The following is a 16,315-nucleotide window of genomic DNA, read 5'->3' as shown; positions in this document are numbered from 1 at the left end:
GGGACTCACCCTGGATTCTTTTGCTTCCCTTAAGCCTAGAATTCCCTCTAGATAGAATGCAGATTATTCCTTGTTGTAATATTCATTCATTTAACAAATATTTACTGAGTTCATTTTAGATAGTATCTTCTTGGGAAGCTTACACTTTAATCCCAAGGACAGGACCCACTCTGAGGAAAAGCTAGATAACAACCTGGAGCTCTATGCCGGTGTAATAAATACATATGCATTACAGATAACATCGTGGGACAGGCTCCGGGAGAAACACCTCTGTGGGCTGAAGAGGTCAGGCGAGGAGTCGGGAAGTACTGTTCTGTTGCTTGGAAACAGCTTTCGTAATGGGAGGTAATTTAAAATGGCTAGCCAAGCGGCCTCGGAGGATGTTAAAACTGGAAGAAATAGAAGCAATCATTTGCTGATACTCTCATTTTATGTAGAGGAAACTAAGACCCCCCCCACCCCCCCAGACCAAATGATAGATGTTCAGCTGCATTCATTCAGTATTTATTGAGTGCCTACTGCATGCAGAGGGACAGCAGAGGCTAATTCTCAAAGGGCACGTGGTATCGGCCAGAAACCAACCTGTATCAAAGCAGCCCAGGGAGCAGGGCTGTGATGGCAACATGCTGGGACCCACTGGTGGTTGTAAACCCGGTTACGAGTCCTTCCCCTTCCCCTTGAAAATACAAGAATTGAAATAGCTAACCACAGGTTAGTTATTTCTGCTCGGTGAGTCATCGGCGTGGAAGAATCCTCCGCCACCCACGGCGCCCGGTCGTCCCATCAGAGAGCCAGGTAGGCGGTTCCGAAGCAATCTTTACAGCGTCCACTCGTCCACTCGAGGGAAGGTGACGCGGCCTGAATTTTAGTGAAGTGGGAACACTGCGGGTTGGTGTTAGGACAACACGGACAGCGTTGGGGGAAAGTCTCACTGTCAGGGTTTTTGTTGCTTTTTTTTTTTTTTTACTTCTACTTTTTACATTTTTTAAAATGTCCCTCTAACAAATTCAGAGAAGGGCACTTCCATAACCACAGCCCAATCTTAGGAAAACAGTGACATGGGGTTTTCACTCCCAAGGAAACCTACCAGGAAAAGCAAAACGATTAGGTGGAAACATAGTCATCTTCCTGGAAAGGAAGGCACGCTCCTGGAGAAATTGTGGAAGACGGGAAAAGTCACAGCTGTAGACAGAGTAAACAGGATCTGGCCTTGCAATCCCAGGAGAGCAGAGATTTCCACTTCTGGGCTTTCTGGATGCCTGACAGGAGTTTGAAGTCCTCTATTCCTCCTTGTCTGTACTATCTCCGAAGTCGGTCCTGAAAGTAGCCTCATTTCCTAGTCCCTCCATTCATGCCCAGAGCATCTGTGCGCTCCCAGCGCCGCTTGAAATTAGTGTAGTTTTTCATCTTTGCCTTTATAAAGTTTTTAAACCAGCCAGGAGACACCCCCCTGGGACCGATGGGCCTGCGCACGACCGCCCCACAGTGGGGTGGGGATGTCGGGTAGCCTGAGGCGGGACGTCATTAGCCTCACCCCACCTGGCTGTGCATGCATGGAAAACCTGTCCTTAGAGAGGAGCTTTAAAATAATAATATGTAGTGTGAGATGAGATCACAGATATGAAAGCTCTTCTTTGAAGTTAAAAAAATTTTCAGCCTGCAAATGCACAGTATTGCTATTATTTATTAATGAATGTATTTGATACTGTCTTTGTCCGGCTCCTAGGCATATTTGCATGCATTCATTTAAAACTACAATCAATTGCATTATGGCTTATAGACTAACATAGAAGTTTAATGACTAATAAATACTAATACATACACAGAGATACAGAGGACGCCATAGGGCCGATCTCTTCTGTTTTATCACCAAAGAAATTAAAAATTGATATCACAGGAGACTCTATTCCTTCCCTACCGTGTGAGAGACAAAGGAATGCCTGGGGGTGGGGGCAGGGGATGCTCTTCCCTCTCCTGCCTGCTAAGTGTCAAAAAGGATAGCAACTCCCAAAGGAGCCCTCCCAACCCAGCAGTCACAAATACTTAGCAAACACCAGCGCTGGAGAGGAGTGTTGAATAGCATTGTGAGGTGACCTGCTAAGGAATTTTTAAGCAGAGAGTCTATAGGGTTTAGCATGCAATCCTATAGTCTTGCAATATATGAATCAGGAATCCGGGTTGTGTTTGACACTCCTTGTCAAGTCAGGAACAGCATGGGTATCCCCAGCACCTAGCATAACGCCTGGCACAAAGCAGGTGTTCGGTAAGTCTTTGGCGAGATGCATGAATAACTGGAAAACCTGAATCTGTTCGGCAGCAGGTCCAGCCTCACAAAATCCCAACGCCCCCACCACCATACATTCTCTAGAGGCCCCTCTGGCATTCTCTGATTCACACCTGTATAATTCTGAACTGCACGATGATGGGAAAACAGAACTCCAGACAGGCCAAAGTGCTGGAAGGTCTAGAGGACATTGTGGGTCCACTGCCTTAATTCTCACTTTCCCCACCCAGCACCACGTCCCAAGCTTAGTATGGCCCTCATGCCCTCTGGAGAGGCGGGGTCCCGCCCCCTCTGCCTTTGACCCATCTGAGGATTTGACACGTACCCCTTCTCCCGTGCAACCCCACCCAACAAGCGTGTTTACAAATCCAGCTGTACATGTTATGCCGGGCCAGGCCCTGTGGAGAAGAGCAGATGTTATAAGACATGGCCCCTGATGTCAAGAACTAAGATTGTATTTCGGGAAACTCTGCATTATTCGTTATTACTTCTACAAGTGTTTATTGAGCATACATGCTAAGCACTGTTGTAAGTGCTATCGCGATCTGATGTTAACCAAAGCAAAGAGCCCCGCTGCTCGTAGACGCTGACGTTCTAGAGGGGAAGACAAAACAAAACTCATCAGACAAACAAGCACATAATACAAATTCAGATACGGGCTATTAAAATGAAATCAGGTCACGGAGAAACTATTTTATCTGAGATCTTAATAACAAGGCTTGAGAATGGAGTTCCAGCCAGAGGGAAGAGCAAGTTCAAAGCCGCCCAGGTGGGAACACAAACTTGAAGTGTTTGGTAATACCGGCTGTCGTTCACACCATGCCCTTCACAGCTTCCCTTCGGGGACAGACGTGGGTTTGGGTGTAAGACAATCTACGTTCCGGAAGCTGCAGCATCCCATGAGGGCACGAAATTTGACTAGATCTGTTTAATTACTTTGGAGGAGGTAAAGCCCACGTCTTTGCCCTCAGGGCTAATTTTGGATTGAGCTGCAAAAAATCGGTAGGATGCACAGACAAGCACTCAGGAACCACAGAAGGCTGCACGTAGCAGGTGGCTTTGGGAAGTCACAGGAGGGCTGCCCCTGCAGTATCGAAAGAATCTGGGAGGAGCTTTAGGGGCAAGTGGCCATTTCCTCCAGGCAGGTGATGTTTCTGCAAAAGGGAGCAACCCCTTGATCTATTTAGGTTGGAAGGCACTTTCTAAATTCCATCTAGGACCACATGATATTCTGTGTGGCTCCCAGTTTGTATGAAGCAAGAAGCAACTGAAATAAAGTACACGAATCAGCAAGAAATAGGAAGAATTGGCGCTTAATACAAACCCAAAAGGGCAGGCTAGTTCACACCAAGATGGGGTTCCGATCGGCTCACTAAAGACAAACGTACCAGGTGAGCACAAGGAGGTTGCACTTTGATGTGTTTTTGTTTGAGCCATTTTTCAGAAATTATCTCACATCAGAGACTCTGTGCAAACTTTGAATCATCCTGAATATATAGGATTTTTATTGAATGGTATCAAATAAAATATAACACACATCGATGAATAAGTCATGTGATTTCTCTGCAAGGCGGTATCATTAGTAAGACTTACATTGATAATATAATCATAACCCCTGACTCTAAGAATTAAATTTTAAGTGTATCCTTCCAGCAAAGGCACGGTGAATTGGAAAAAGAAAAAAGAAAAAAGGTGATATAATGATGTCTCCTAAAACGAAAGACTTATTAGAAGCTCACCTGGGTTATACAGCTCTCACTAACAAGCTTAAGCACTGCGTTAATTCTGTGTGATTTATTGTCATGGGAGCTAATAGACTGCTTTCCACCCTTTATTTGCAGAAACTGTGTGGTGATTTTCAGATCAGACACGGGGAGGCAGCAGTGAGCCAACGCGGAGCCAAAACCACGGTTCAGCTCGGAGCCCGAAAGTTCGGAGACCCTGGGAAACCGGCTGGCCGGTTAAAACCGTCTAACCCAAACAGAAACACTTTATTTAAAAGATTTTAAAATTAAAATTGGAAGAATTCACTGTTCTAGCCTATGTTTTCTGCTCCCCGTTAGTGGTTCCTTTTTTTACTTCCCAAACGTTTTTGCTTCTCCTACTGACGATTTTCTAAGACTTTTAACCTAACCTCCACACCCAACGTGGGGCTCGAACTCCCACCCCCGAGGGTTCGCCTGGTGCCCTACCTGGTGCACTACCGAGGGAGCCAGCCGGCGCCCCGAGAATCTTCTTGTCTAATCCCCTCGGGAGTTGGGGCTCTTGAACGCCGACCCGCGCCCTCCTCCCGGTCCGAGGCGGAGCCCCCGCGGTCACGGTGCCGCCCCCACGAGCACGGAGAGCGAGCCCCGCACGTGCGCACGCGGCCCGGCAGAACCTGCGCGCTGCCTCCCTCGGAGCCGCCTCCCCCGCGAACAGGCTCGCCCCCCGGGCCTCGCGGCTGAGTGCGGCATCCCGCGGAGTCCTCCCAGGATGGCGCCGCACGGGGGCGCCGCGAAGCAGCCACGGACGCCCAGCCGGAGGCTGCGCCGCCAGCGCCTCCCAGAGGCCCGCGAGGAGGGCACGAGGCGTTCCTGTCGGGCGGGTGCCGACCCCGGCGTCGGGCTTGTTCTCCGCGCTCGTCTGCGCGCACGAGTGGCCGGGAGGATGGCGACGCTGCGAAGGCCGCTGGGGAGGCTGGGCCAGGGGTCGCGCCCTGCCCTCCGCCTCCGCTCCGGGCAGGACCGCGCCCGCCCACCGCCGCGCGCTCGAAGTCGAGTCGCCCCCGCCCCCTGGGCCGCCCTGCGATCGCGCCTGCTGTCCTGGGTGCCGCCTGAGCTCCCGCGCGCGGCTCACGGTCGAGAAGCCGGCCTGTCCTCTCCGCTGCCCTCCCCGCGCAGCGCCCCTGATGGAAAGGCTCCCGGTACGTGTCGTATTTAAACCGTCTCTTAAAGCCCTTAAACGGAATCGTGAAACGCAAGTGAAAGCGCGGTTTCGGTCCCGTTTCGCATGTCTCCGACGGAGACATCCGGGCGGACGTCCACGTCTCTGCCTTCGGAGCGGCTGCCTGCCCCGCGGTCGTGTTCACCCAAAACCATGCCCATTCGCGGAGACATCAAGCCGACGGCCCTGGCAGGCGGGTTGGGGTGAGTTCGCGGCTGAACTGTCCACACTCCTGGCATTGTTCACCCTTTGCCACAAGACGCGAATTATTTCCGCGTGTGTTTGAGAAGCGGAATAGGTTGAACGACAGCCGCGAGGGGCTCTGGGTCAAGTCAGGTCATCCAGTCAAGGTCATCACCCGCCCCAGGCCTCCTGGCGACGCGCTTCAGTGCATTCTCCTACTGTCGTGTGGCCTCCGCTGGCCGAGACTGCTATGCCGTGTCCTGCCAATGGGTGCCGTCCACCGAGGCGGCTGAGGGCTTCTCTAGTCGCCCAGCGGCTCTGTGCCCCCAACACCCCACCCTGCGCTCTCTCTCCTTTTTTATGAGGCAGCGCTGATGTATAGGGCGCGCGTGGAGAATGGGTTGGGTAAAGGCTCCCTACAAGACAGGACCGCCGAAATGCCGTGAGGACAGGTGAGTCCACGCCTGTTATAGGACACCCTTTGAAAAGCAAATTGTTCAGGGAGTAGAGAGAGAAAACTGGCTCTGCTCCTTCTCTTTATTTTAACACTTTGTCCTTTGATTGTATTCTCTTCTTGCTAATTAGCGCCTAAACACCCTGAACCCTGCGTCCTGGCTCTCCCTGTTACGGGGGGAGCCAAGCATCCCGCACTCCTAGAGGACCCGCCATCTGTGCGGATGCAGCACGGCGGATGGGTTAGGCCTTCACCATCAAGGCCCCCATCCTGGACGCCATGGTCATACGCCTAGTCTCGTCACAGCTATGGTGGAGCAAGCTCTTAGGGTCTATTATAAAAGCAGCCGTCCCCGAGGCACGGAGGATGGTGATTCTTCCAGCGACCACGGGAGTAGCGGTGTCAGCGTGATCTCGGTCGACTCGAGGCGTGTCTGCCTCAACCCTAGCTTCAACCCGCAATCCTCCGCTGTAGTAAGCACCCAGAGCTGCCAGGGGTGATTGGAACAGAGCGTTGAGTGAGCTGGGTGGGAAGGTGGGCAGAAGCCATCAGCTGCGGTCAAGGAGTCCAACTTCTTATACCGAAGATGGGGAGGGGGATTGGAAAACAATGGATGTCTTATTGATCAGATTTGTTTGTAGAGAGATCTGTGCTCGAAGGATTGGTGAGGCGAAGGCTGGCAGTAGGCAAGCCGACCTCCACTGCAAGTGAGGCTGGTCAGGCCAGGCGGTAGAAGGGACTTCCGGGAGGTGCTGGGCTCTGACACCCAACCAGTTTAGGGCCACGGCGATGTGGGGGGGGCTCTGGCCCATCAAGCGTCGGAACCGGGCAGGTAAGAAGATCAGTTGCTTCAAAGAGAAGGGGAGGTGAGACACCCAGCGGCCGTGGAGACTCCATGCAGACAGAAAGGACCCTCACTAGGTCAGTGGTCAGGGAGGAACAGAAAAGGGAGGCAAGTGCCAGAGATCATTTAAAAGCTAAGGCATGCTCTTCTAACTGCTGGAAAGAACTCAAGGGGTTGTAAACTTGTGGGGAGTAAAGATTCCCTTCCTTATATTTCTTCTCTTTACTAAAAATTATTTATCATATTCTCAGATGATAATATAAGAAATCACGTGCTAAGGGCAACATTAGCAATGATATAGTCTATGGCTTGTCATCAGCAGAAATGCAGACACACATCATCTTTTTCTACATCACATTTCACCAGATTCAGGATCACTTGTGTTCATACTACTTAAAAATGGTGGTAATTAACGACCTGAACCTGGTCTCCTTAACACTACAGTAGCATGCATTCTTACATGTATTACTATATCAAAACTTATGATTTAACATAAACCATATTTCACAAAGATATTCCTTTGTGATCCTTTTGTATTGTGTTTTATGCTCTAAAAAGACATTATTCTTGAAAGCAATCCAAAGCCTTACCATACTCGCTGCCCAAAAGACCCTTAATGCAAAAAAAAAAAAAAGGAGGAGGCGCCAAAGGTCACGGTTAAGCGTCTGCTTCCACTTCAGGGTGACGTCCTGCAGGGGTCACATCAGCGCTCCTCCCGGAGCTCGTTCTTCCCTCTCCCACTCTGCTTGTGTTCCCTCTCTGCTGGCTGTCTCTGTCTCTGTCAAATAAATAAAATAAAATCTTAAAAAGTGCTAAGAACACTGACTGAGCTTTGGGTGGCTCAGTGGTATAAACATCAATACCAGGCTCATGATGACCTTCGGTCCTGGGACCAGCCCGAGTCAGGCCCCCAGCTAGCAGGGAGCTGCTTTCGTCCCTCTGTCAATCACTGCCCCAACCCCCCACGCTCTCTCGTGCTCTCTTTCTGTCAAATAAATAAATAAATAAAAATCTTAAATGCTAAAAACCAGCCATGACTGAAAGGTAAGAGAATCAGGCTGTGTAATGGTTGCGTGATGAGGGAGTTGAGAGAAGGAGGAAACAAGGAGGTCTACAAGAGTAGCTGGTGACAGCAGTGCACCTTCCACTACAAGAGATGTGAGATAAGCAACGGAGTGGAGTAGTAGAGGTTCTGGAGATGGGGGGAGATCTCCATTTTCCAAGATGTAGGTGTGAGAGCAGCTGGAGCTTTCAGTGGAGAAAGCTGGAAAGCTGGTGGCAGCAAAGCAGGAGCAGATTGGCTGGGACCAGCTCTCCTCTCTCACTGCAGAGTCACACAGAAGACAGAGAATTCCTGTGACATTGTGAATCGGATGTCGGCTATATCCAGGAAAACGTGTGTGAGATGTGTGTGGGACAGCCTCGAGCTGGGGCCCTTCGGGGACGTAATGTAAGCAGTAGCAGCACTTAAGGAACCCAAGGCAGAGGGCGGCAAACAGAGGAGACCCAGATCTATCGGTCAGAGGGGAAGGAGGTAGCGGAGAATATGCCGTGAGGGGCCAGGATTGGTGGAAAGTGTGTGAAGACATGGGGCAGAGGCAGCGGAGAGGCCCATGGGCTGAGGACAGACTGTGCGGAGGCTGGCAGTGGTGGGACTTAGGGGACAAGTCTCAAAAGCTGCATGAGTGACAGACTCCATGCAGTGAGGAACTATGGTTAAGCAGAGGCCATATAGGAGCTTCTCTTCCAAACATTTAATGGAGAGAGAGGGCAAGAATCAGGAAGCTAAAAACAGGGAGCTAGAGTGGTGGGCGAGAATCAGGAAGAGACAATTTGGAGCTGCTTGCATGTGAATGACCGGAAGAGCTCAAGAGAGAGAGCAGAGATACTACTGAGCCGCCCTTCAGTGGGGGAAGGAGCGCTGGAAGCAGGTAGGTACAGGGCTGAGGCCGGAGGCCACGAGACAGTGGAGGAACGAGCGGCCATCTGTTCTCTTCCCCAGGACAGAAATGCATGTTGTGATAAGAGAGCCAGCCACAGTCTGAGAGCAGTGATGGAAAAGCTAAGGCATCTCCTCGCCGCTCCAAGGGTCCAGCTCCAGGCCGGAATGCATGGCAGTTTGGGAGGAGGTGCGGCCTGCTTTAAGAAAAAAAAACCACACAGTTTACAAAAACAAGATGAGGCAACAGTAATGGATATTATTTAGAATGAGCAAAGAAGTCACGCGAATTACACCACAAACCCTATAAAATTCAGAAATCATGACTTACGCTCACTGACTGGCCAATGCCACAATGTCTTGCCTCTACATGGTTATCAACTCTTGATCATCATCCTTAAATGAAAATGAGTTTGTGAATATCTTCTAAAGAAGAAGCTGATTTCGAAGAAGAAATTCAATATTTCTCTCATGTGCTTGGTTGAAATTTATTTTTGATATCATGCACAAAAAGCTTGCAACTTCACACACACGCTTGCTGTTGCAGCACTGGCTATGGGGTTTCTGGGTCTGCAAATGCAGGAATCACATGTTCTTCTGACGTGATTCCACTAAAATAAAAAGAAAAAACATATATAATCTGTGTGTCTTAGCTTGGAGTGCTATAACAAATACTGTAGAGGTAGTAAGAGAGACATTTCTTTCTCCCAGCTTTGAGGCCGGTGGTCTGGAGATCATGCAGCCGCGCGGGTCAGGTACCTGGTGAGATGCCTCTCCTGGTGGCAGGCTTGCCAGCTCACTGTCTTCTTTGGTGAAGAGAAAAAAGCAAGCTTCCTGGTCTCTTCCTTAGGCCACTTACCCACCATAAGGACCCCATCCTCGACATCATCTAAACCGGTACTAGCCCCGGTGCAGGCGCCATTCCAAGCATCCCACTGGGCGTGTTAGAGCTGCAACATATAAAAGGGCATACATGATACTTGTCCGGACACCAAAAATGCTTCATGATTATGCTTATCTTGTTTATCCAGTATATTCGTACTGATAGGAAGGGTCTTGTTTTGACCATGCCCTGAGAACCAAACTCCTTGCTTTATAATGTCATCAGAGAATCACAAGACTCTTTCCAGCTTCTTCCAGAAGACATCAGTTTGTTCTGTACATCAACCCTGGTTTCACCCTCCGCACCCTCATGCCTGCCATGGCGCCTGTTGGGACCAGTTTCTTCACCCACCAGTCCCACCCTGTACCACGTAAGTAAGGGGCTGGAGCCGCCCTCATGTAATTATGCGCCAGCAGCTCAGCTGAAATTTGTAGGAAATGACATAAACCAATGGATACGTTCACCCACGAAGTCAATCTAAATGTGTCCAACTTCCTTCATTAGTGAATCTCAAAAATGCCTGGCAGCCACCTCACACGTGCTACCTAACACAAGTGGATTCTAACCAAAGTAGCCAGTGTAATATCTTACTTATTTTTAAAGATCAATTTATTTGATTCATTGGTATTTATGGAGAGAGCAAGAGCGGAGACAAGAAAAGTTAGAAAAGAGAGGAAAGCAGGGCTCTCGCTGAGCAGCAGGAGCGGATGAGAGACTCAGCCGATCTCAGACCCAGACCATGACCTGTGAGAGAGCGAAGGCAGGTGCTTAACCAACTCGCACCCAGGCACCCCAAATACCTTACTTTCTAGAATACGTATATCCTTCTACTTTTGAAAACTTGATAAAAAGCAACACAACATGAAACATATCTCGTTAGGACCCTCTCAGGGCCTGGAAGTGAGTACCACCAAACAGGAGCTTCCTCGAGACTATTCACACCTGCCGAGGGCACAGGCTGTAAGGAGAGGTGGAGCCGAGACAAAATAAAGGTGCTTTAAACTAGCTGGACATTGGTGGTGTGCTAACAGGGGAAAGTTACTTATAAAAGTGCATGTTAATCCACTTAATGGTGCTGTGATGCTGCAACTACTGTGTAACCTAATTCTATTACAGATAGGGGAAACGAGCTTACGAGAGCCATTAGCAACCCCTGGTCTGGGTCACCCCGTAGGTGCAGGGCCAGACCTGGATTTGAACAGCACAGGCGCACTCTTCCTTGTCCCCGTAGCAGCAGCAGCCTCTCTCACACAGCGGGAGCTCACCAGGCCGGCCCTGCCACCCAGGAGACTCTGCGGTCCCCGTGACTTTCTGACATATATATATTTTACTATTACTTTGCCCAACATTATTTATTTTTACCTATTATTACCTCATGATATTTACCTATTATTTGTCTAATACTTCTGTCCGCTGTTACCAAAAATAAACTCTTGAGGCAGAACTGTTGTTCTTGCATCACTGCTGTCTCCCTGCCCTCGAATAGTGCGCTTTAACCAGCACAGTATATATAGTAAATATTTTCTGTTTATCATAAATTCTTTAGTATTCTCCTAAACTTTTTAAGAATTTCATTTATTTATTTGAGACAGAGTAGAACATGGGGGAGGCATGGAGGAAGCAGACTCGGCTTTCGAGCAGGAGCCTGCGTTGGGCCTATTCCCAGGACAACTCTCCCATCATGACCAGGAGCTAGAAGGCAGACCGATCCGACTGGAGCCACCCAGGCACCCCATTTTTCTAAACTCTTGAGAAGTAATCATATTTGGGGAAGTAATCATTATTTGGAAAGTGCAAAAGGAAAGGAAATAAGAGGAAATACATACCTCCAAAAATGGGGAAATTTCCTCCACATGAAATCCAGGGGAGTAAATGAACTTTTATTTATATATTTTGAATATATATAATTTACACTTGTACAAGTATAACTGGGTGTTACCTAAGGTCTGTCGATCCAGCATCAGTCCCATGTGTTCTTCAGACAAGGTTGATGATACAGGACCAACTAGAGTGATCAGATCATCTTGAATTTCAGATGCTCTTGAGATGCCCTTGTTGAGGTTTGAAATTCAAAATTTGTCCATCTCCTGACTGCATGACTAAATATAGCTATGTGATTCTTCCAGTAATACTCTAGGGCCCAAGAAACACAGAGGGATGGATCAAGGTGAGGATTCGGACTGGCTGTGCCATGGAAGTCAAAGGAGGCAAAGATGCCTGATGATGCAATCGTCCTTAAATCCAAGAGGGCTTGGGGCCTGTTAGGGCAGTAAGAGACCAATGCAGATGCCTTGGGAGACTGGAAGACTGAAGCTATGCGGGGACACCTGTTAGCAGCTAACTCTTGATGGCTCAGGTCATGACTCAGGGTCCTGGGATTGAGTCATGATGTTGGCTCGGCTCCACGCCGTCGTGGGGATCCGTTTCAGATGCTCTTTCCTTTGGCCCTTCTCCCTTCCTCACCTTCTCTAAAAATAAATCTAAAAAAAAAAAAAGAAAAGCACGAAGGACAGGGAGGCCGATGGCGGAGTAGGGGCAGAAGGTAAGGCTGAGGTCAGAGACCCGAATTCAAAGTTTAAGATGTCAGAGGGGAAGAAGTTCAGATGACACATGGTCTTGTAACAGGATCGAGATATTGATGACAAGTGAGCAGAGCTCTCAGAGTGTCATCCAGGACTACAGAGAAATTGATATTATGTGTGTTGTGGCACTATGTACAAGTTTATCAGCTGAGCCAGGATTTGTAAACGTGTAAGCCAGCTCTTTCGAAATATACATCTTCTCCGCTTTGCGACAATATTTCAATTCAATTACAACCAATAATAAATCCCCAACTTAACAAACCAGGAAGCAACATCACTCAATTCAGTAGGCTTTACAAAGCTCGCATGTCTGTTTGTTGTAAGCGTTAATCTGCTCCTCCAGTTCCGGTCAGACAAACAACACGAAACGAGTGCTACGTGCCGGGGTCCGATTAAGCCTTGCTTGTAAGATGGACTGAAGAATCTTATGTTATTCTAGGTCGCACACACTTATAAAGATCTGGCTGTCCCCAAGTTCACATCCTTCCAAGACCCTCGGGCACGATGCAATATTTAAATGTCAAACAATGAGGATGGATAAAGAACTTAATTCCCAGCCATTCCCCTTTCTCACAAGGTGCCCATAAACCAATAAAACCGGCTGATTTCAGAGAAAATAAAACTTTACAGGTATTCAATTACAGTGTAGTTTTTAACAAAAAGAAAATAAGAAGCTTGAAAATTGATGTAATGTCCAAGTGAGAGTAAGATCTCAACTTCTTTCACTCAGGCAGCATGATTGGCAAAGAAAGACCTTTTGTTCTTTTGGTTTTCAGATTTTTTCTTTTGTCATAGTACCTTTAGCCTTAAATACATTAAAAGACCGAGCTTACCAGAATCCCGATCAACGTGTGGCAAAAGTAGGGGAAGATTGATTTACTTATAGGTGGTATTTGTGATAACAGAAACCAATCTGTATGTTCGCATAAATTCACCCTGAATGCATAAAGCCTCGCAGAGGTTCATAGGTAGGAGGTTTTATAAAAATGCTTCTGCTTTCCTACGCATTTTTTCTAACCAGGAGTAATTCAAGCAATTTCTCCCTCTCCCCTGCCATGCTTAGGCGAAAGTTCCGAGTAGGCACCCGTGGTGTAGAAGTTACACGTTAGTGGAGGAATCCACGCGCCCAGACCTTTAGCAATAGAAGAATTTTTACCTGATGGAAAGCTTAGAACATCAGTTTCTCCCCTTCCATTTCCCACTGAGGCTTCCCGTCATTCTCCAAGCACAGATGGAGCGCAGGTGTTAACAAAAACCAATCAAATGGTGTGGAGTGCAATCTGGAGAGAGGAATAAATCTCATCCGAAATCCGTCTTTAAAACTTACCCAAGTAAAAGCAGCTAAACAGAGGTGTCTTGAAAGAAGAGGGCCCCTAAGGCTCTTTTTTTCAAAACCAAGTCAGCACAATGATATTCTGCATGGCTCTATACACAATCAGCAAAATAGTAGAATCAAATTTATGTCATAGTGCAGGAAGATTTATTATATCCCAGATAGAGCTTCCACTCAAGACCTTTAAAATAAAAATGCTGAATTCTAATCCAAAACAGCAAATGACTAATACAATCCAGATATAATGTTAATACTTTCAAATGGACTCCAAAACATTCAGTATATTATTATTATTCAAAGAAACTAGCAAAGAGAATATGGTTAGCTCTCGATCTGTATGACACTGTATGGTTGTGCGCTCTACTAACTATGGCAAAACTTCTTATTGTAGACACGTTGTAAGCCATATTTTTACATTGCATAGTATTAAATTCCTATTTTCAAATAGTTTAAATGTAGGAATTCTAATCAACGTGCCCTGGCGTGTTAATTTTCTATGAAACTAATTTATACTGAACTCATGTAATTTCAGATTTCTAGAGTAGATTAACCTCGCAGCACATTGTGTTCAAATATCACTTCTTCCGCTGCATCATCCAAAGAATACATCACAATATTCACAAAATGTAAACAAAATTAATTTTTCCTCCTTTTTTCCATCACTGGGGCATATAGTAAATTGTTTGAAATGTATTACTGATGAACAATAAAGTAAATTACTTATTTCAGTTTTGAACCCTTGTGTACTCCGTGGGAACTTACCCTAGGTGCTGGGATATAGCCACGAGCAAAGTTTAAAGAGGCCCATTAGTCAGGGTTAACAGGGAAACTGCAACAGCTCGGTGAAGACCACATATGAATGAACAATCATTTAGATAGGGATGAGCACTGTGTGAAGAAAAGGACATCTGCCTCCTGTGTGAAAAGACGTGCCTGAGAGAGGTGAGGCTGCAGGGAACAGGTGGTTGGGATGTAGAGGAGATGCAGGTGATGCGACCACTGAGGGTAGTGAGCTAAAGGAAATCAATCCCAGGCTGGGGCCCCATTTGGGGAGGAGGTGGAAGAGTGGACCTCTTGTGCACAGCGGAACAGGGCAAATGCAGGAAGGAGCTCGACGCAGGTTCTTAATAACAGAGAAGTGAGCCAAAGTGGGGCTGATCGTAGGAGAATAGTGAGAGATAGATCCAGGTGTTAGAATAAACTCTCGAGTAAAGATTTCGAAGTTTATTCAAAGAGCGGTAAGAAGCCATGTTAGAAACTGTCTGGATTACTTAAAGCTCAGTCTGTCTCCTGCAGAAGGCCAAATGGATGACAGAGCAGAATGGACAGGGACCAGCCGGGCTGGATGCAGAGCCAGGAAGCGACCGCCGCAGTGGCCCCATGGAGGGCTTCACAGCGTTGGTCGGGCCTCGTGGTGAGAGACTCTGTAAGGAAGTGTTCAATCTCAAAATGTAGCTTAGAGATACAACGGAAAGGGCTCGAGTTAACGCATTTTTCCCAAACTCAGTGTCTCTCTGAGTAGCATTTCCAAAGCTTTCGGCAACAACACTTTTTAGGTCCCAGCCCTGCCTTCAATTCCTCCTCATGCTCATATGCAATATAATAATGCACACCTTTTCAGGCTCCAGGAAATGCCCCTCCCCAACCCCAAATACACATGGTCCAAAGTAGTTGCTTACCTGGCTTTCTCTCCTGAGTGCACTGCGAGTGCATTTCAGGGGCTTTCGTGGCCCTGATGGCAGACCATGTCACTCTCCAGACAGCCTTCCTGTGTCCTATCACTCCTGTACCATCCATGCCATGCTTTCTATAATTACGCTCATTTCCATCATTTGTGCATGACTTTCATGTCGTCACAAGACTTCTGCCTCGGTGGAGGTGTCCTAGAAGACAAGCAGCCCCATAGCTCCAACTACAAACCACAGCTCAATGCTGGGTCTTCATACTCGAGCCAGTACACACAGAGGACAGAACCTCTATGCGTGCCATCATTGACAGTTGGGAAAACCAAGGACGAGACATGTTTGCAAATTGTGGAAAACCCAGCTTGTTTCAGGTCAGGAAGCTCGACAGTGTCTAACTCCTTGCTTCTCCAAGAACTGCCGCCCAGAATGTTAAGCGGTAGTTAGAACAATAACCATAGGGGGCTAGGGCAGTGGCTCAGTCCGCGAGCATCCAACTTCTGGTTTGGGTTCAGGCGATCTCAGGGCTCCTTTGGAGCTCATGGACAAGCTTTCTGCGCTCGCAGGGAGCTCCAGCTTTGTCACTTCCCCCTCTGCTCCTCTCTAATGAATGAATGAATGTAATGAATGAATGAGTGAGTGAAATCTTTACACAACACACACACACACACACACACACACACACACACACTCTTCTGAGAGCTAGACACGAATCTGAGGTCACCCATTTTAGCTGTTCGACTTTGATGATCATCCGGGCTTTCGAAGCCTCGTCGATCTTTTGCTCCTCTACACAAGACACGAAGGACACGCAACGGCCTCGAGGAGGTGGGGCTGAGAGCTACTGTGTCTGGCTTGTGCTATAGAGCACATTCTTCCACACAGGAGGCTGTGTAAGTCGCATACGTCATCGCTCTCCCTGGCCCACCGTCACGACAGTGCGTGGCTGTACATCTCTATTGAATTTGTGATCGAAATTACAGCTCTAGCTGATTGGGGGAGCATTACCCGCCCCCCGGAAGCGTGCGTAGGTGGACGTGGTTAGGAGAGAGCACAGTAAAGTCCAAGAAAAAAAAGCTGTTTGGGCAAATGCAAGTGATGGTGGCTGAGGTGTATTCACATACCAAGAGACATTAAGAAGCTGTGTATTAACTGTACCTGAGTACTGCAATGACATGAAGACATTTTTTAAAGCATTCTTTCGAT

At 47.8% G+C, this 16,315-nt stretch overlaps 1 long non-coding RNA gene across 1 annotated transcript; it reads left to right on the top strand.

Annotated features, from left to right (window-relative positions):
* The first annotated feature begins 236 nt into the window (after positions 1-236).
* Positions 237-4,314, top strand: LOC103678277. Its single transcript, XR_572641.1, has 2 exons — positions 237-345; positions 4,126-4,314. It is a non-coding gene; the product is annotated as an uncharacterized LOC103678277 (long non-coding RNA).
* Positions 4,315-16,315: the final 12,001 nt, after the last annotated feature.

The sequence above is a fragment of the Ursus maritimus genome, unplaced genomic scaffold, assembly GCF_017311325.1.
Source record: "Ursus maritimus isolate PB19 unplaced genomic scaffold, ASM1731132v1 scaffold_36, whole genome shotgun sequence".
Taxonomy (NCBI): domain Eukaryota; kingdom Metazoa; phylum Chordata; class Mammalia; order Carnivora; family Ursidae; genus Ursus; species Ursus maritimus.
The sequence above is the reverse complement of the archived record's forward strand: the minus strand, read 5'-3'. Positions and strand labels throughout refer to the sequence as shown.